This window comes from Chlamydotis macqueenii, chromosome 2, assembly GCF_036417535.1.
Source record: "Chlamydotis macqueenii isolate bChlMac1 chromosome 2, bChlMac1.mat, whole genome shotgun sequence".
Classification (NCBI taxonomy): domain Eukaryota; kingdom Metazoa; phylum Chordata; class Aves; order Otidiformes; family Otididae; genus Chlamydotis; species Chlamydotis macqueenii.
The window spans coordinates 105,064,963-105,086,664 of NC_141557.1; the positions used below are offsets into that span (position 1 = coordinate 105,064,963).

The following is a 21,702-nucleotide window of genomic DNA, read 5'->3' on the forward strand; positions in this document are numbered from 1 at the left end:
ATTATTTAAAATACTACTGAAATCAGTCATATCTGTTCAGGTTTCTCCAATTGAAGGATCCAATTTAACTAGTTTTAAATTAAATCCTTTGAGATTTATATTCTTTTCTTCCATCCTTACCATTAATTTAAGATATGTCCCATCTGTAATTTTACCTTCATAGTAAATGAAGGCAGAAATTATTCCCTTCACAGGAAATTAAATTTCATGTCTTTGGAAGACTTCAGACCGAAAGAGATCCTGGACTAATATTTAAAAATAAAAGAAAAGAAAACAAAACATCTTCTCCCCTTGCCTTCTCTGATTATTTCTGTTGCAGAAAGATTGTTGACATTGTGAATGCTATATAAAAAACTATAGGCAAATTTCTCATGTCTTTCATCACTATTTTTCTGTTTCTTTGTTTTTCTTTACTCTTCCCTCTTCCTTTTTCACTCTTTTCTGTTCATTATTTAGGCTACTTCATTAATTTTAAAAACTAAATTGCTTTTAGATAATTATTTTTTGCTTGTTAAAGTGATTGATATTCATTGTTACGCATTTCATATGGAAAGCGCAAATGGTTCCAAAATGAAGATATATTTTATATATAGAGATATGACAATATACTTGTACACACAAAATAAAGAGATTAAGTTAAAGGCCCTGTATAACTGTCAGCTCCTGCTTCTCTCAGGCATTCATTACAGACAGCCCAGAAGGTAATGTTTGGAAGATTCTGTGAAAGTAAAGAACGATTATTTATCCAATTATTTTGTCATTTGCCTTTGAACTGATTTAATTTCTACCTTGAAAGAGTTTGTTAACATGTATGTAACAATAAATGAGTTTTATGGATAGAATGACTATAAGGGATGGTTCTCGTCACTGGGATATCAAAATACTGTCTCTGATCTCTCTTATTCTGTTAAGTACTGACTGCAGCCTGCTTCCTTAGCAGGAAGTGTTTTGAGGCAATAAGGGATAGATGCAAATGTAGGAGTACAGGAACACAGGAATCACATTTTCTATAGAAAATACTGGGATTTTATGACAGACCTAGTGCTCTATAAAGAGATTCTAGTGTTTGTTCAAAAGTTGGATTCAGTATTTTTACATTTCTGTCACGAGTCCCTTGTCAATTTGTCATTGCTGAAACACACCACATTTCTCTAGTCCTTTCAGAGGAGAAGATCTGTTTTTGAAAAGATGCGATTTTGTTTTCCTGCCATGGACACCACTTCTGATGTACTTGGAGGGTGAAGTCATCCACCTCTTTCTATTTTCCCACAGACCTTTTGTGGAAGTATCTAAATAGCAGCCCTGGTTTCTGTATGACCTCCAAGCAAAAGTTCTCAGAAATCCTGAAAGTCTACAACAGCATAAATTGAAAAGGAGTAATCATTACAAGAGAGGATTGAAAGTATCACCACTTTAATTCCAGATCTTCTTACTGAACTCCAAGTTTTTCACTTGAAAGTATGATGAAGTATGTGCATCTCTAAAATGTTTTGAGTCCTTCAAGAAGGAATGTCGGTAAAACAATTTATCAATTTGCAATAACTTTGAGTTTAGAAGCTGAAAGTGACATATAAGTTCAAAGTACTTTTTTATCAAAGCAGCAATTCAATGTCTGGAAAATAATGAAAAATGAAGAATGACAATTAAATATTAGATGGTGTAACCCAACCCAACATATAAATAAATAAAATAGTTTCTAAAAGAGTGGCTTAATTTTCTAGCAAACTGAGCATATAGGCAGAAAGCTGAAAGACTGTTGCAGTCATGCAGAATCTTCTAAAATGAAGTCATTTATGTAACTTCCCCGATAATGACATAAAAGCCTCTTTTGTTCTCCTACCTCCAAAGTTTTAATTTTGCCATTTTCTCTACGGAGTAGACTGCATTCTACTCTGTGACATACAAGGATTTTAGCTGGGTTCAGACGAGGAGAAAATGAACTCCTTTGCTATATGCAGAGAGAGATTCCAAAAAAAGACAGAGAGAAAGAGAGAGGAAGTAGAGCAGAGTAGGGGAGCATGGAGGAAGTCTGATGAAAGAAATACGCAAAAAAAATTCAAAGTGAGGTAAAGATAAGAAATATGTAGAAAAGGAATTGTAATAAAAGAAAAAAAAAAGAGAGAAGTAGTTTTTAATAGAAATTTAAATGAAATTAAAAATTTAAAAATTTAAATTTCATACTCAAACCATATTCTCTCAATGTCTTTTATTAATAGTGGCTTTAATCTGAATGAGTTAAACACAGAGTAAATTTGATCCAAGTACTTAATGTGCAGCCTTTACCTGAGAAAAATAAACAGATGTGCAAAAATACTGAATTGCCATTGTCAAAAAAAAAAATTGCCAGTTTTTTTTGAATGGTGAAGCCTAAGATATGACATTAACCTTAGTATTTTACTGTGTGCCTTAGTGTGTGCCTGAGTGCCTTTGCCTGTTTCTCTGGTTTCATTAGCCTTATTGTTTTATGTATGTTTTGCATAATAAGGCTAATGTTTTGTGCACATTATTGTTTCATAGACATTTTCAGGGGTTTACAATTCTGCTCCAGGTTTGGAGCTTGATTTTAAAGCCCAGTCCTGCAGCTGTTGAGATTAAAGGCAAACTATCTTTGGTCTCTGGGGAGTAGAATCCCATTCCTGTCAGGGTACCCTTCCTCCTGCTAAGAGGACAACATAACCATGAGATTTTAGGCTCTTGTTTAGCATCAGAACCACATACAAACTAAACTAAGAAACTGAGCATATGTCACATAATTTTTGGCTAAGTGACAATTCAAGTAAATTCATTATCCAAGCTTAAAAAGAATTTAAGTTGGCTTTTTATTTCAGTATTGTAGGGTTTTGGAACTTGAACTAAAGACAGGTTGTAAGTACAAAAACAACTTGTCAAGCAGATCATCATATTATAGCAGAGCATAGCATTTGTTCAGGTAGTTGATATTTGCTTCTTAATAACCATTCTGTAGAGCCAGTTTATACCTTGAACTTACCAAGGCCTTGCACTGCAATGTTCAAATTTAATCATAAAAAATATAACTGCAGAGTTCAGGCATTATCATACCCTAAAAATCCAGAGAATCGAAAACAGCTAGGGAAATCAAGAATGGCCAGTCCGAGTGTTTGACAAATGTATTTACAGGGTTTTGAACATACTAGCACACATACCTATAAAGTAATCTATTCTTAATTCTATTTTAATGAGAGATGTGATAGAAAACTCATCAGTGCTTAAAGCAACATCTTTTTCATTGTTTTCTACTAGCTAAGCTTGGCTGCTGGTGAAAAATGGTGTGGATTGAACTAGAAAGACACGTGCATAAATAGCTATTCAGAGTAAACTTAAGTTAGTTATAATGGCTGAGGGGAAATAGCCTCAAGCGAAAAGGATTGCAACAACTGAAATCTCATTCTGCAGAAGTGATTATTTCAGCAAGAAAACAATGCAGTTCTTGTTTACTGGCTAGGAAACAGGGATTTATAGTCATGACAGACATTAAAACCCTTTAGGGAGATCAGTATGAACTAAACTCCATGTTTTAATTGCAAAGGAATGCAAACAGCTTACCTTGAAACATTGCAGATATAGAAATAGAGAAATAGGCAAAATTCTGTGGAGATCACATGTAGAGTTTCAGAAAAGAATTTACTACATTTTTCAGGTAGTGATACACTAAATTTTGATGTTAGAAGGCATATTTTTCAGAAAGTAAGACAGGAAGATTGTTATCACTTTTCTAATTTGGGAGTAAATCATAGAATCAGAACAGTTTGTGTTGGAAGGGACCTTTAAAGCTCATCTAGTCCAACCACCCTGCAAGAAGCAGGGACATCTCCAACTAGGTCAGGTTGCTCAGAGCCCCATCCAGCCTGGCCGTGAATGTTTCTAGGAATGGGGCATCCACCACCTCTCTGGGAAATCCGTTCACTTTTATCCTTTCATGTCACAGAATGTTGCTCAATTATGTAGTAATAGATAAGCATTAAATGCACCAGTCAACAATCTATTTACCTGATATTGCACTGATATTTTATTAGAACTGCCTTATAAAGATCTTTACTCTTCCCTCTCCTGTATGTGGGTTTAGGATGAAATATTTATGCAAATATAATAGAAAACTGCACAGACTATGCAGTGATATGTATATGTTCATTGATTCAGCTCACCTCTAATGGGTTCACTTAGAAAGACCTGAAAGCAAAGACACCTTGCATTATGCAACCTCTGCATAAATACTCCAATTTTCTGTTAGCTGAGAGAACTGCATTGTAACCTCTGCTTTGGCATAGTTCTGTTATTAACCTGGGCAATCACTGAGGTCCAAATTTTCAAAAGTGACATTTAATAATTGGATCCCTCAAACATGAATTTCTGAAGGGCAAAATAAATTTGGGACTATGGGTGTTAACTCAAATGCTGTACATTTTCATTAATTAAATGCCAATGATTGATTAAATTATACAGCTTCTTTTATAAGACCTCAAATATATAACCTCGAAGTTAAAGCCATCTCAAATGATGAGAAGCTAAGACTAAAGAAAATCAGTTCAGCACTTTAGGTAAATAGAGTAAGGAAATGTTTGCCTATGGGTGAGAAAGGAACAAAGATTTTGTTACTTTCCTAACTCATTGAACACAAAGGAGTCACAAAAATGTGTCAAAAATCACCCAACTTCAGATGCCTACATTATATATAGACAGCTGAATCTACACTACTTATCTAAGGCTTTTTCACACACAGTGGAAAGGAAAAGACATCTAGAAATAATTCTTGACCTATTTTTAGACAGCTTGATTAGGAGGAGTTGACTGAAGCCCTATAGATGCTACTTTCTTTCAGTAACTGCAAAAAGAGGTCAGGTGACTGGTTCTGACTTGGACACTGAACTTTTATCTTTTAGATTTATAAAGTCATGTGACACAAAGTGTCTTGGCATAGGTTGACCTTTGGCTTTCTTCAAATATCAAAAGGACTTTTGTCTCCTACAAGCACCTCCTTTTTAATTTATTATTAGAACGAACACTATCTAATTGGAAACATAAATTGATTTTTTTCCCCCAGGGCATAATATGCAACATATTTCTTTTAAGAGCCTTGCCAAATTAAGAAATCTAGCAAATGAAAAAGAAGAGCTATGGCAAGACAACGAAATGGAAAGAGAAAAAAAAAAAGAGAGAACAAGGAACAAAGAAAGAAAGAAAAAGAGATGGATAGAGAGGAAGAGACAGAAAGAGAGAAGGAAAGAAGAAAAAAAGGAAACAAGGAAGGAAAGAAAAAAGAAGATAAAAGGAAAAGAAAGAAAGAGAAAAAAAGAAAAGGAAAAGAAAGAAAATAGAAAAAGAAGAAAGGAAAGAGAAAGAACGAAAAAAGGTAGAAGAAGAAAAAGAAAAAAACAAAACCTCCACAGTACATGTATACCACTTTAAGAAGAGCCAGGCAGCAGTTTTTTGAATGCATTTAACGATTCTGAATTGCACAGTTGGCATAAAGATGCTATTGTTAATAGGCACTTTAGAAATAACAGTGATAATATACTAAATTAGGCAATGACCATTTTCTGATCATTATTAGCTCTCTCTTTAAGGTAATTACTACAAGTGACCCTAATTCCAGTGAGGATTTGGTTTGCTAAAATGAAGCATCCAGCACGAATGGCAAAGCTGTCTCATATAGCTGTTAGCACTATCATATTTATTTGTCCAGAAATGAAAAGAGGGAAAAGTGTTAGATAAATCTTTATCTGATGTAAATTACCATAGCCTACATGTTTCAAGTTGATTTACATAGGCTGGTCAATATGTACTGCAGTTCACCAAAACCAATATTCGCTTATTTACAAATTGGAAAATAAGCACGCTAGCTGCAGGGAAGAGTAAAGAATGTCTTTGATTCTTCCTTGAAGAAACAAAAAAAAATGAACTAGATTCTTCAAAATGTAAGGGTATTTAGTCATATTGCAGTGTCATTTGCAAAAGAATCCTGAGGCAGTGACAGGCCAGCTTATCTTACTCTTGCCAGGTTTATTACTAGCAGAGTTTCGAATGCTTAACACATTTGAAGGATTTCAGAATGTCAGACCTTGACTGACAGCTTTACTCTGTGACTTCCTTGCTCGTGAGCATATGACAGTTTGACAGGCATCCTTTGAGTTTATTTAATTATTTTATGCAAGTCTCCTTACTGAATAACATTAATGATCATTTTAGTTTACACACACAGCAGCAGCAAAGCTGCCATATTGAATTCTATCCTACCTCCCCCACTTACTGGCTCTGGGCCTTTTTGTACTTTTCTCCTCCCTCTTTCTTTAGTCAAAACAAGTGGATTTAAAATAACATATGCACAGAAAAATGTAACAGAATGAAGACAAACATTTACATTATTTCATAGGAAGTTAAAATATCATCAGATATTGCAAGAAATGAGCAGAAATTTATACTGATATGAAAATGTTACTCTGGAAACACTCTTTTAAAGGAAAATAAAAGCGGCAAAGGAAACACAACAAGGAGAGAAAATAAGAAACTTTAAAGTTCTGAATAAAACTTACATATAATCATTGCTATTATTACTGTAATTGTTGTTGTTGTAATTGTTATTACGATTTCTTTTCCAGCAGGTTAAAAGTATATAACTTTTTCCAGAGCTGCTTTAATTTAGATAAATACTGATTTTTTTTTTCTCATTATATCAAGTATGTTCCCTTTCTTAATACTCACACAGTCTTGCAGCAACTGCTGTTGATATGGAATGGAAGATATGATTTATAGTCATTAAGTAGCTAACATGCTCTTGAAATGTTTATTAACAATTCTGAGGTTCAGAGTATGGAAACCTTACATCCATTCTTGCTGGAATTGTGCATAAAATGATGTATTAGGAAAGCTGTTGGAGGTTCCCACAGGAAATTGAGGAAAAAGATACAGTAAGGGACTGCAAGAATGAAGAACTGCCCATTGTACTCGAAGAGCAGGTTCGGGATCATTTAAGGAACCTGAAGGTGCACAAGTCCATGGGTCCTGATGAGATCCATCCTCGGGTCCTGAGGGAACTGGCGGATGAAGTTGCCAAGCCACTGGCCATCATATTTGAGAAGTCGTGGCGGTCTGGTGAGGTCCCCGATGACTGGAAGAGGGGGAACATAACCCCAATTTTTAAAAAGGGGAATAAGGAAGACCCAGGTAACTACAGGCCGGTCAGCCTCACCTCTGTGCCTGGCAAGGTCATGGAGCAGATTCTCCTGGAAACCATGCTAAGGCACATGGAGAGCAAGGAGGTGGTTGGTGACAGCCAACATGGCTTCACCAAGGGCAGATCGTGCCTGACCAATTTGGTGGCCTTCTATGACAGGGTAACAGCATCGGTGGACAAGGGACAAGCAACTGACATCATCTACCTGGTCTTGTGCAAAGCTTTTGACACTGTCCCGCACGACATCCTTCTCTCTAAACTAGAGAGACATGGGTTTGATGGACGGACCACTTGGTGGATAAGGAGTTGGCTGGATGGCCGCACTCAGAGAGTGGTGGTCAACGGCTCGATGTCCAGGTGGAGACCAGTCACGAGTGGTGTCCCTCAGGGGTCCGTGCTGGGCCCAGCCCTGTTCAACATCTTTGTTGGCGACATGGACAGTGGGATAGAGTGCACCCTCAGCAAGTTCGCTGACGGCACCAAGCTGTGTGGTGCCGTCGACACGCTGGAAGGGAGGGATGCCATCCAGAGGGACCTTGACAGGCTGGAGAGGTGGGCCCGTGCCAACCTCATGAAGTTCAACCAGGCCAAGTGCAAGGTCCTGCACCTGGGTCATGGCAATCCCAGGCACAAATACAGGCTGGGCGGGGAATGGATTGAGAGCAGCCCTGAGGAGAAGGACTTGGGAGTGCTGGTCAACGAGAAGCTCAACATGAGCCAGCAAAGCACTCTTGTGGCCCAGAAGGCCAACCGCATCCTGGGCTGCATCAAGAGAAGCGTGGCCAGCAGGTCGAGGGAGGTGATTCTCCCCCTCTACTCTGCCCTGGTGAGACCCCACCTGGAGTACTGTGTCCAGTTCTGAAGCCCCCAACACAAGAAGGACATGGACCAGTTGGAGAAGGTCCAGAGGAGGGCCACAAAGATGATAAAAGGGCTGGAGCACCTCTCTTATGAGGACAGGCTGAGAGAGTTGGGGCTGTTCAGCCTGCAGAAGAGGAGGCTCCGGGGAGACCTGACAGCAGTCTTCCAGTACCTCAAGGGGGCCTACAAGAAAGATGGGGAAAGGCTGTTTAGTAGGGCCTGTTGCGATAGGACGAGAGGTAATGGTTTTAAAATAGAGGGGGGTAGATTTAGATTAGAAATTAGGAAAAAATTTTTTACGATGCGGGTTATAGAACACTGGAACAGGTTGCCCAGAAAAGTGGTGGAGGCCCCATCCCTGGAAACGTTCAAGGCCAGGTTGGATGAGGCTCTGAGCAACCTGACCTAGTCAGGGATGTCCCTGCTCCTTGCAGGGGGGTTGGACTAGATGACCTTTGAAGGTCCCTTCCAACCCTAACCATTCTATGATTCTATGATTCTAATTTGCAGTTTTGGTAGCTAAGCAGTGCCTAGGAGAATTAACTTTGGCTCTATCAAACACTTCCCATGTAGCCCCAGAGAAGTTGTGAAAGTTGTGTACTCTGTAGCCACTGGACTCATTAAGTGCTTTAATATTTATCTTCAGCACAGTGGGGATCCTATAGAAATGGTTTCTGAGAACAAACAATTAAAGACTTTTGACTAACTATTCAAGTGGTATAAAGTGTTATGGGTCTTCAGCACCTCTGATTAAGTTACACCAATTTGTAACTCCTTAGAATATAGAATGGAATTTGCACATGTGGAAGAGGACAGTCTTCGTTTTGACACTTCCAAACTTGTCTGTGATTGACTTTGCAATCTTGACAATGCCATTTTCTTCCAGAATTGTGAGTGTAATGTTGAAGTGAGTGTGAATTATGACTAGACTACCATCTCACACTCTAAGGATTCTTGCTTGGACTAGTTTTCTGACTGCTATTTTTCTCATAACAGCAATAAAAATAGAAAGGGCTTTCATTTCAGTGCAGAACTGAATTGCTTGATGACTTTAGGCTAGTAGTCCTTTATAATCACTAGTTAAATAAAATAATATTAATATACAGTATGTGACAATAAGACTTAAAGAAAATAGTAAATTTCCATATTTTAAGTACTCTCTTGGTAAACAGAGAATTTGACAGCTAACTTAATGATTTAGTAGTGATTTGTAGGGATTTTCTAAATTGTTTGTAGATGTCAAGATCAATCGTTTAACATAAAAGATTTACCACCTTGACCTCTACCTAGACTGATTTTTTTTTTTCTGAAAGATCATGATTTTATGTGAACAGAAGGAACACAGCTTATTCTACCATAGCTCAGATCCTCTTTCTGTTCTCAAAGAAGTTTGATATTGGATATACTAAAATGGATTTGTCTGCATCTTATTGGTAGGGCTTTGAGTAGTAGGCCAGTGATAATGGTTCTTGATCAAAATTTTGTCTTTGTGGCATCATTAGAATATAGAGAAAGTGCAGATGTGATGATTCATTCAATTTTCTATCAGGGAAGACCACTACCAAGTAACATTATGTTGAATGGCTCTGTTTAATCAGAAATGGATATCAGAATTTGGGATGAAGAAAAATATTTTTATGTCACCGTTCTTGAAAGAGACCTTCTACCCTCTGTTCCCTCCTTTGTCCTCTTTCATGGAGAAAAGCAATCATTTGTGTGAATATAATAGATTATCCAGACTATTCATTATAAACATCACACTTTCAGGGTTTCACTGACAAGTCCATCTTGTGATTATGTTGTGTGGAGGTAAAAACGTCTGCTGAATTAATGACAAATATGTCAGTGCCTTTACCCACTGCCCTGTTTGAAATGATTAAACTCAGAGTATTTGCTTAATCTATTTTCCTTTTTCATACACCATGCTCACTGCCTGGGGCAAACCCATCTAATAATTTTCAATTGAATAAAACCATAACTCATGACCCAATAAATTATTAAAAACTCTGCATTGCATCAGAATCATCATTCATCTTACCACAGTGGCAGAAAGCCTACAGAATTCCTTAACAGTTCTTGCTGTGATAAATAGTTCCATTAAAATTTATGAATATAGTGGTATATATTAACACATATTTTGTTACTGAATTATCTGTCATACTATTTTTTTTCCATGCACCAACATGTTACATTAATAATTTCATTGGTCTGTGAAACTCACAGTCAGCTATCATCATATGCTTTTTTGTTTGATTTTTTTTTTAATTAACCCTGAGATCCCTTCAAAAATGTGGCAACATTGCTATTCTGCATTGCTTTTGCTTATTTTTTCAGTCAACCTCTATGTCCATCTAAAGTGATTAATTGTGAAATAAAATTAGAACATTCTTGACATATGATAGAAAGAATAAATTAAGTAAGAACAAATTAAGTAAAGAATAAATTAAGTAAGAATAAATTAAGTAAAGAATAAATTAAGTAAGTAGCTGCCATAAGAGTGCTTGATAACATAGATTAGGAGTTATCTGTTTCACTATACAATTACATCAGAAATGAGTGACTTCCAAATGTAAATTCTGTTCATTACATTTTTTTTTAAGTTGGACAACTCAATAGCAGCTACTGCATAGAGATGGCACACATTTCTCCATCTATTCTTTTCTCAATTAAAAAAAGTCAAAGTTTTTAGCAAAAAATAAAAAAAAAACACAAAGGGATTTTTTTTTTTTTTTTACATCATTGAAATGAAGATAGGAGGCTTCTTCAACATAAAGATGCAGGGGTGAAAAGGAATGGTAACAAAGAAAAAGGGAAAATCAATACTCAGCCTGATCATTTACTTATCATAGGTCCCAGTCTGAAGAAATGAGCAAAAATCAATTACTCAATAAAATGCGTTTGTACTTGGGAATGCTAAAGCGCACTGGTAAGGAAATAATTAATCCTTTGTTATTGCTTGCACTATTTTTAGGGCAGTAGCCTAGAAGTGTGTGGAGAGAAAGTGAATTTTTTTCTTCCCCATATTCTTTTGATTTCATGATATCCATCATATGTGATACTGTTCATAGTGTGCAGTTTTCAGAGAAGATACATTCATAGCAGATTAAGAAATAAGAAATATGCAGTTTGTAAATTATTATTTACTCTGTGTTCTTTAGTTTGCAACAGCATTCTTGTTCCTTCCTAGAAAAAAATAGACATACAGCCCTTCCTATTTTCTTTTGCAAGAAGAAGCAACTCTACTTTGGAGGCAGCTTCTCTTCCACAGGGAGGGATCTAAGAGCCATCGTCAATCTTGATAAACCTTCATTTGATCTGGGCTGAGGGGCAAAGTTAGTTTACACTATGACATTGCATCGTATAGCCCTTTAGCAGCAGAACCTGCACAAGTCTCTAAAGATGGACTCCATGCTTATCAGAAAAATGCTGGAAAAAAATCATCCAGCATGTACAAAGTTATTATCTTCCTACTTGCTTTCACATTTATTTCTTCCTGAAGGATATTTTCACAGCATAATGAAAAGAATTTCGGCCAAAGGTATTGTTTAATCAGTACACATTTCTGTCAAAAACAGATATTTTATGCAGCTAATCTTATTTTATGACTAATCTCCTCTGCTTCTACACCAGGTTTTAATGATTCCGATAGCTTCTTAAAGCCACAAGGATTCTTTTTAAAAACTCTCTTAGATGAACAGTAAAGATACGTGGTTTAGAAAAGTTTTTAAATCATGGCACTTAAATACTCATAAAACCATGTCATTTATTAGAGTGCAAAACAATAAACAAAACTGGTTTGGGGTGATGCACTTTGACCATTCAAAACACTGATGTGGGACTGCTCAGTTTTTATTTAAAACCAACTAAAATGAGTAAAGGCATTACTGAGTTTAAGGCTTAACACTGTGTTCCTAGGAAAGAGGAGGTCTTACATACTTTTATGAAGGAGAATCTTAATGACAGAGCCAGACTTTACAATGGAAGGACCATATATGAACATCTTTCAAATGCCTATATTTGTATACTCACACCAGTCCCAAAAAGTTAATTTCAGGTCCTCATAAGAGCTACATCCTGAGATGTCTGAGAGCCAGAGAGCAGTTGGTGTGGACAGAGGAGCAATCTTTGCTGTTTTAGCACAGGGCGAGGGGAACAGAGTAATTTCTGCCCATTTTGAACCCTCACTGTATTCAATCTACCTCCTCTTTTTAATCTACAGAGTTTCAAAGACCTCCCACTGGTGCTCTGTGTCTTCCAAAACTGCTTGTTTGCATGTGGTCAGGAAGAGTTGGCAGCTGCAGTGTCAGCACCAGGGTGGGAATTCAAATTGCACAGTTCATATATAACGACACATTTAAGCCAGATGCTTTTTCTCAGGGGGTGTAGGCAGACAAAAAAAAAAAAAAGGGAAAAGAAATAATTGTATGTTCATGACTGGGTGTTCTCTGAACCCAATTACCTGATCAAAAAGCAACTTTTACCTGCAGTTGCACCTCAGCAGGAATAGCAAATTATAGTAGCAGTACAGAGGAGATCTGCTACAAAGTCTTGGAGATTTATCACTCTGCCTTGCTCTTTTCACCTCCTCCCCCTCTGAGATTGCTTACATTTTTTTTTCCTATAAGCCATCAGTTATTAACTATTTCCCTGTCTGCCCTCAGAAGGGTCTCCCTCCATCTCTGCCAGAATGGTGCAAAGGAGAACGATAAATGTAATAAGTTGATTGGTTTGTTTTGTCTTAGAGAAAGATTTAATATTGTTAAAAATACGCAGAAGTGGGTATGCTAGCACTCATATGACCTCTCCTATGCAAGGAGGCCCTAGCTCTGCCGTACATGCCGTAGTCTGAACACTTGCTGTTACCTCCAACCAGAATGACTTCACTGAACACTCAGGAAAAGAACAGTCATTTCTTGTCCCTCTGGGGACGAATGCACTAACAAGAGAGCTGTCAGTTCAGTCTGAATCTCAGCTATGTGAAGAAATCGAAACACTGTTCTCAAGGAAAATCTCTCTGCTCATACACCAGATGCAAACAATATGGATTAACCAGTTTGCTATCTCCGCCACAGTACCTGCAAAAGGCTTGCAGGGGTAGGAAGATGGCAGAATGAGTCTGTGGTTTAAATGTTTCCCTTAATCATGCTTCACCTTTCTTTTGCCAGTTACAAATGAGTGTTGTCAGTCTGTGTATTGCCATTCAGCTTCCCTTCAATCTGCATGGAAAAAAAAGATCAGTCTTACTTAGAGGTTTGTTTGTGCAGCTTCTAGCAGCACAACAGCTCAGTCTTGTGTGGGATTTCACAGTGCTGCTGCTACGGAAATTGGAAAACCTAAGAAGTCTGTATCATCCTGTGCATCCTTAGAGTGCCAGCTTAAACAAAAGCATTGATTTTGTAGGCAGGGAGAATCAGAATAAGACCAGCAGACCACAATTGCAACACCAGCACACATGATGCCTCATCAAACATGACATCTACATGATACAGGTTTTAAAAAAAGAGAACAAGTTGGCCTTGCAACTCAAATTTTCTAGTGTTATCAGGTTGGTATAGTTTGGGGATATATATTAACAACATGCAAATTTTGGTGAGGCAAATATATTCAGTCCAACTGAACTTGGAAATTTTACTTCAATTTTGTTTACCAAATATAGTGTAGGAAAAAATACATACAGATTAAAAAAAAAAGACAGCCTTTACTTGTAGGATAACATGATCCAAATGTGGCATTAAACCAACAAACAGGTATAACTGCAGTTTAGGCAAGATCCTAAGCTGGTATGAATTGGCAGAACTCCCTCAACTTCAGTATTTATTGATATTCTGACAGTTTTACACGCCAGGACATGGTTTCAGCATGCAAAACAGAAACAGAATAAAAGCTTCCTATCTGAATTGTTGTTTCATCAAAGCATTTTCTTGTTTGCAGCCTGTTTTATCTAGTTTACACAGAAAAACTGAAAGCCTAGAATGTTTCTGGTTTCAAGCTCCTAATGTCCATATAAATCCCTCCACCTCATATGTGGATGCTTCTGAAGGCTTAGTACCAGCCTGGGGTGGGCGTGGGAAAAGAACTTTGAGACAGGAAGATTTTAAGCTCTCTGGATCTAGACCTGACCATACTGTAATTGTCCGTTAAGAAATCTATAACATAAGTTTTATCAATGCACAAGAGAATATACGAGAAGACCTGAACATATGGCACGTCTTTTTAATTAGGCAGTTAGCTGTTATTCTTACAAAAAAAAACAACAAAAACACAAAAGTACACTCCCTCAGAAAACCCCTACCACCTCCCCAGAAAAAAAAAAACCCTACAAAAAACAAACAAACAAAAAAAACCCAAGCAACAATTCCAGCACTAAGGATTACATTTTGTTGGATCTTACAGGGAAAAAGTCACCAAAAAAATCTTGGAAGTCACCAAGTACTCATGGAATCCCTTTGTGATATAAGATATTGATGTCTGCTTCTGTACCTGTTGTTTCAGATGATCTAGGGAAGATGACAGAGGCAAGTCTGAGCTGTGGAGGAGCAGAGAAATGCTCAGTTGTCCCTTAAACAATTCCATGGGAAAAGTTCTGCAAGCTGATATAAGCAAGTGGGAACCAAGTGGGTGAGCCATAGCTGTCCTCCTGAGATTTCCAATACCAGCCAAAGAATAAAGTCTAATACTACCTTAGCGTATTTTTTTTTCAAAATAATGCATTCATTGATATATTTTCATATTTTTTTTTCTCGAAAGTTTTACTTTGTTCTTATTATTGACATCTGTAATTGACTTGCACTCATTCTGAAGATATGTTGTCCTAAGATTGTACCTATATAGAGAACGTAACTTCTCTGGTAAATTCTCTGTTCGTGAATTTGAAAGACTGTCTGCTTAGGCATTGATTTCTATCATGATATCTGTCTGTGAAATAAGAAAACTAAATAATCAGGAAAAAAAATGTAAGCCTGGTTTATTTTCTGAAGTATGCTATGGTGTACTTTCTTCTGGTACACTGTGTCACTACTAACAATATAAAAAACACTTTAGCAATGTAATAATGGAAAGAATAAGTTTGTCTTTATCATTACAACCTCTACTAAAGCAACTTCAATTTTATTTTTTATATGCAGAAGGAAGTTAACTGATTGTAGAATGGCAAGGTACAAGCTGGCATCATGTATATTTGTAACTAATGTAATAGTGGGACTAAAATGGGCATCCTCCTTAAACTGTGTGTTTGGAAACTGTACTGCTCAGAAGTATTTCATAACAGCTCAATTAATTTAGGATACAGGTTTTTATAGGGACTCATACTATGTGATTTTTGTCAAGGTATGCAAGTCCATTGTGCCCCCATGAATTCTGAAATCTATGGAAAAAAAACCCAATAAAGTAAATTGAAAGACATGGTATCCTCTCCCTGTAGTCATATTCTTGTACACTGAGTTAAACTTGGTGAAAAATCTACAAATACACACCTCACCTTTCAGGCAGCTGCCCAGTAATCCTGTAGATACTATAAATCTGCTCTGATCTATTTACCAGAACACAAGACTTTACAGAAGACTTGTAAGATCCATTCAAAGCTATCAAGTAGTCAGACTAACCAGAGCATAGGTAGAGAGAGGTGTGGCAGGGCAATTAAGCCTTCAGTGATTTAAGGTCTTAGTCACTTGGGAAAAGGGAACAGCAGCTAAATTCTCTTTTCTGTCCATGCCCCAAGACTAGAAAAATGTTGTCATCTGAATTACTAGTTGTAAGTATCACACCCGGACATTTCAGGGAATAACAGATGAATGGAAATTAAAAAAAAAAAAAAAAAAAAAAAGAAAAAGAAAAAAAAAGAGAATTAAATAAAGTAGCAATATATACATCCTGTTCAGGGAAAACAGAAGTGAAAGTAAAAGTAGTAGAATCCTATGACTTATTAAGCATTAACCAAGTCCAAACACATAGCATGAATAAAACAGAGGGCAGTTTTAAATATCTTTAAAATGGATAGTAAAGAAGTATAGTGGTAGAAATATTCTATAAATTCCTATTTGTGACAGAAAACTGAAATATTACAAGAAATACAAATAGTTCTGAGAGCTCTCCTTTTTATGGTAGATTTTATCTTCTAAAGATACATATTCCAGAAGAAATGCTAATAAAAATAGTGATGAATATGATAGCAGGCAAATTTAATCTCCAAATTTGCATAGATTCAAGGAGAGAGTGTCACAAGGGAAGTGAACTCAGAGAAGCTGTGATTTAGAAGAGGCATTAGAGAAAGGATAGGGAACTGATTAAAGAAGAAACATCACTGTTTCTGGGATGTGCTGGAAATGGAAATACCCAAGAGGTAGAAAGGTTACAAATGGAGTTTCCCAGAAATATGTGTTAAACTAGAGCTTGTCTAATATTCTAGTCCCTGAGCCAGATGCATAAAATATGTGTGCGCCAAGGAATTAAGTTGGTGATAGGTATTTTAGGAAAACTGGAAAAACAGAAATTATTTAAAACATAAAAAAGACGGAGTGAAAGTTCAGTAGTAAAAAATTCAAGGTCATTTGTATTTGAAATCACTAACAAAAACCTTTACTATGAGTTTATATCTTGGAACAGACTATAGATTGGGTATATTACTTCATCACAGAACGAGCACCTTTACATTGTGCAGTTCAGTACTGGAACAAGATATACAATCTGGCTTAAGTATGGGAAGGAGGATATGATAACCTTTTTTATCTTTTCTATTCAGGCAAGCAAACTGCTTTACTGCTTTCTTTTAAATATAATGAAATATTTTTCATTTATCTCTTCAGGCTGCTGAAAACCAGCTGATTTTAGGAACACGTCGGTAAACCAGTATGTAATTCCTTTTTCCCTAGCTGAATAGTCAAGACCACATCCTATTAACACCTCCCTGTCAGACTTATAGGATTCATACATTTTTGCCATTTTTGATCTCCATTGATGAGTCTTTATATATGTGTTATGCCAATTTATTTGTGATTTTTTTTTTTGTAGGAAAAGCAAACGTAAGCACCTCTTGACTGCCATACTGACTCTACTCCTGTACATGTAAGTAGATAAATATGCACACACACGCACCATTCCATTGTATATTAGTGCATCCAGTGGAACTTATTGATGGTGAAACGTCAGGCAGTAGGAAGATTACTTGTTGCATTGGTTGATCAAGGCCCAGTAGCTTCAGGCTCTTGCCTTCATTGAGACACCTATTAAAACAATGCAATATGCAGCAATAATTAATGGAATAGGAACCTTAAGAGTTTTTTCTTCCTTATTCCCTCCCATTTCCAAAGACATCGAAGGGAAAAAAGGCTAATGAGGAAAGGAGAGGTTGGTTATCTTCAGGCAATATATGACTGTCACTATTGTCTATTTTAAATCTGAATAAATAAGCTATTTTTCACTTTGTTTTCCTGATCCATCTTTGTTTCCCAGTCTATCTTGGTCTGGTTCCCACTGAAATATGAGGAATATATGTATGAAAATAAGCATGTTTCATTGGAGTTTACAGAGAGTAAAGAAGATGAGATCAGACTCTTCTTGGTGGTATCCAGTTACAGGACAAGAGACAATGAACACAAAATTAAATGCAGGAAATCCTGTTTAAACATAAGAAAAAACAAACAAAAAAAACCCCCACCAAACCAAACCCAAGCTTTTTCACTTAAGAGTGTTCAAACACTGCAGTAGGTTAACTAGAGAGGTTGTGGTGACTCTATCCTACAAGATATTCAAAATCCAACTGGACATGACCCTGAGCAATCTACTGTAGCTGATCCTGTTCTGAGCAGGAGGATTGGACTAGGCAATCTCTGTAGGTACTTTCCCCCACAGAATTGCTGTATTCAGGATCATTTTGCTGGTCAGGTGAAAATTGCTAGGCTCTGCTTCTGTATTTTATGCGTCTCTAATTATTTTTTCCTTCCTGCTACTTTTGCTAATAAAGCATAATAGTTGCATGAGATTCTGAAAACAAATGTAAATCCTGTGGCACGTGGTATTATACTTATAAGTGTATTTAAAAGGATAACTGACAGAATGTAAATAATCTCTGTCTTATTAGCTAGTTCCACATTTATCCAGCATCCTGACAAAATGTAAGTTATAATTTGTTGCTTGGAAGTAAAAAAAAAAAAAAAAAAATTGACATGTCATAAATAAGTCTATGAGCTATTTATAACAAATATTTTTTTTCTGGAATTAAACTTTATAGCTAGGAAAAAGAAAAAATATAATAGAAAAAGAAATGACAGTATTTAATGATGATTCTATTTTAATAAATGTTACAGTGCAAAATTAGATAAAATAAGGGGTTTTTTGTTGCTTTCTGAGGTTCCACATGGAGCAATATTTTTACTACATTTCATTTAAAAGCACAGACAGCCAGGAAGTGCCTCATTTTGCATGTCAACTCAGCTGATTTTCCACCCACACTTCATTACTTCTGCCATATAATGTAACTTTTATGATTTTGCTTAAAGTAATAGCTATGGTCGGATAACAAGAGAAAATGGTGTTTTCCACCTCTGCTAATTATATTTTTTGGTTTGAAAAGAGATAGGAATATTTTACTATCATATTAATCTCAATAACTTATATAGAGAAATCTGTATAAATTGCATGCAACAAGATATAAATAGTAAATACACAATATTTATTCTTATAGTTAACTTACTTTTTAAACCAAGAGAGATGATAATTTTCAAACTACATTAGTCTCATTTATCTCCATGATGTCCTTAATGTTATAAGATGTTACAGCAGCATTACCGGCTCCTGCAGGCCTGTATCAGCCTTTAGCTACTCAGGCACATTATTAGATTGTCAACATAATTCAGACATCTCATATAAAAAGAGTCAACCCACTGGCTTCAGTTCTTTGTAAATATATTTGCCTGATTTAATAGCTTTAAATGTATTAAGTGGTTTTTTTTCCTTTTTTTTTCTTTTTGGGTACACATATACTGCTCAGAGAATCTTGTTTGACACTGCTAAAAATCTTAAGAAGTAGCTAACTGCTACCTTTCTTAAGCCTACAAGCACTTAGCACAAATCCTTGTTATTGTCACATACTGTGCTCCTCTGGTAAATCACTGCACAACATGTGGATGGAGAAGAATAGCTGTAGTATATTTTCAAAACAAAAATAATTAGAGAAATATTTTGAGGTGACTTCCGAACAGATAGGGCAAATATCAAAAAGCCTGAAAAGGCATTTTGGTTTTTTGAGGAAACTTACTAACTTCTTGTACTATTTAGTCCTATGTAAGTTTTTTGGAATGTGCTAATTAATCTGCATTTTAAAAAAAAAAGATAAGATACTTGAAAGAAAGGAAATTCAGGACAAATTTGGCTGTGAATGAGCAGCCAGAGAAAGAGTGGATTCTTTTTGAAGTACCTTCTCTGATATAACAACATATTTTTCAAATAAGTCACTTAGATTCACACTGTGCAAAAATAGTACAAGTGTTCAGCTATTCTGTTTTGGTTTGGTTTGTTTTGTTTTGTTTTGTTTAGGCACCAAAGAATAAAAAAAAAAAAAATTACCAAAGCCCAAAGACAGAAAGAAGATTATCAGTAGAACTCCACATATAAATGCATGCAGCTGAACCAGGCCATCTCTGAGGCAAACCAATATAGTTTTTCATTGGAATTCAGAATGTTTTCCCTTCTCAAACCTTCTCACTAAAACAAATCAGATAACGCTAAACACAAAAAGCATAGTAAGTCAGCAAACTTCAGTTCATTATGGGAAACTGAACTCATTTTCAAATACATTATTCTTATGATTTACTGGGCACAATACACTCACACACACAACTGCATATATCACATATAAGGCATATGAAATATTATTTTCTCAAAAAAAAAAAATTCTCTTTTTGTGGTCACTGAAATAGCTTTTGGAAGCCAGTTATTGAAAGTGAGTAAATCTCTTAGGGGTGGATGGATATTTGTATATTTTGCCTAATATATGTGAACTTACTAAATAAAAGGCAGAACTGTACACAAAGTGGTTGCATATTATATAAAAGCCAGAACTGTATACAAATTAATCATATAAGCAAAGTACTTACTCACCTTTCAAACCTCATTCAATTCCAGCAACTATAATGATGAACAGATCGATCATAGAACAAGACTGAGTAGATACTCTAAATCCATCTAGCTTCAGCATCTGGAACTGAAGTCAGTGAGTTAATAAATGAGCTAGTTTCAGGAGAAGATGAATGTGCCCAGAATCTTAAAAACATTGAGCAAGTGCTAAGTGTAACTGGATAAGACAAAGCAAAATCCTATTTAAAAAAAAAATTTGAAATATTTTCTGGGCATTAGTAAAATTCTCTGCATTTTCATATTTTTCTCATGCAAATTAGATGGAACATGGATCAAAAAAAAAGAGCCTAAAAATTTAGTAAATAATTATGCAAATGTTCTGGCTAGGTTTCTGCCCCTTGGTGACTCTGCCCTTGTATAATGTTCTAAGCAGCTTTTTGTTTGTTAGGGTTTTTTTTTTTTTTTTTTTTGGAGGAAAGGAGTGGGAGTATGACAATAATAATTCAAAATCTCTGTAACTTCAAAATTATTTTACTACTGATTCTACTCAGTAGTAAAGATTCTGCTGAGGGCACACCTAGTATCATGTTCTGTTTGTCTACATCTATCAAATGCTGCCACTAAGCATAAGTATATGACAACTATTCAAGAAGCAATGTTAGGAACAGATGAGTTTGCAAAGACTCTGATTTACTGAAGTCATGAAGCACATTATTATTCCTTAAAACTCAAAAACCTTTCACTTAAATGGGGAAGAAAGTATGAAGAAAGCCAGGAAGGAGCAACAGAGGAAAAGAAGGATGAAGGAAGGATCACATGCAGAGGCATGTTTTCAGTTTTGTATCCTCCTATCCAAATTATTGTGCTGATTTGTAACTAGCTGTCAGTTAGCTGTTAATTTGCCTGCTGTTTTACTGGTGACATTTACAACTAAAGGAGAGAATTGAACAAATTTTACTAATGATGCAATTTTTCCTCAAGTTGAGTGAAGAATTTGCAGAGGGTAACACACTTCCAGTCTTTTTTCATGATGGAATACTTGCAGGTTTGTGTAGAACTCCCTGTACATCCATTTTCACTTGTAATTTATGTCTTAGGTCAGGTTTTATTTTGTTTTGCTTTTCTTACAGTTATTTTATTTTCAAAGCAAGTAACGAGAAAACGATTTGTTAATGTTGTCTATCTCAGGAGCCAAACATACCATTTGATCCAAGCTGATCCAGATAGTTTGTGCTGTAGTATTTATGAAGCAGGAACTATTACTTTTACTCAGTTTGAAATTGTATGAAACATTACAACATTTTATTTAGTTTAAGTCTTCCCCTCACAAAACGTTTTCACAGTTGTATATTATCATTCTACGTGTGACACAAGGGAGAAACTAGGTTTTCTATCTGTAGCTTTGGCATTTAATTTGAACAATTAAATAAATTACTAAAGTGAACTAGTAAATATAGTGATCTAGACTTAGTTGCAGCCATCTAAAACCAATGTGAACTTATTTTAAAAGAGTATCAGTAAAAAGTTCTGGGAAGAAGAAAAGTCATAACTCCTAAACCTGGTGTCAGTTACAACAAGCATCT

General features: G+C 35.9%; 1 long non-coding RNA gene across 1 annotated transcript in view; it reads right to left on the reverse strand.

Annotated features, from left to right (window-relative positions):
- Positions 1-20,223, reverse strand: part of LOC147601742 (uncharacterized) — a 68,709-nt gene extending 48,486 nt beyond the window's left edge. The window contains exons 1-2 of the long non-coding RNA XR_015257648.1: positions 20,144-20,223; positions 17,137-17,268 (exon numbers count right to left, since the gene is read on the reverse strand). This is a non-coding gene — a long non-coding RNA (uncharacterized LOC147601742). The remainder of the gene's footprint in view (positions 1-17,136; positions 17,269-20,143) is intronic.
- Positions 20,224-21,702: the final 1,479 nt, after the last annotated feature.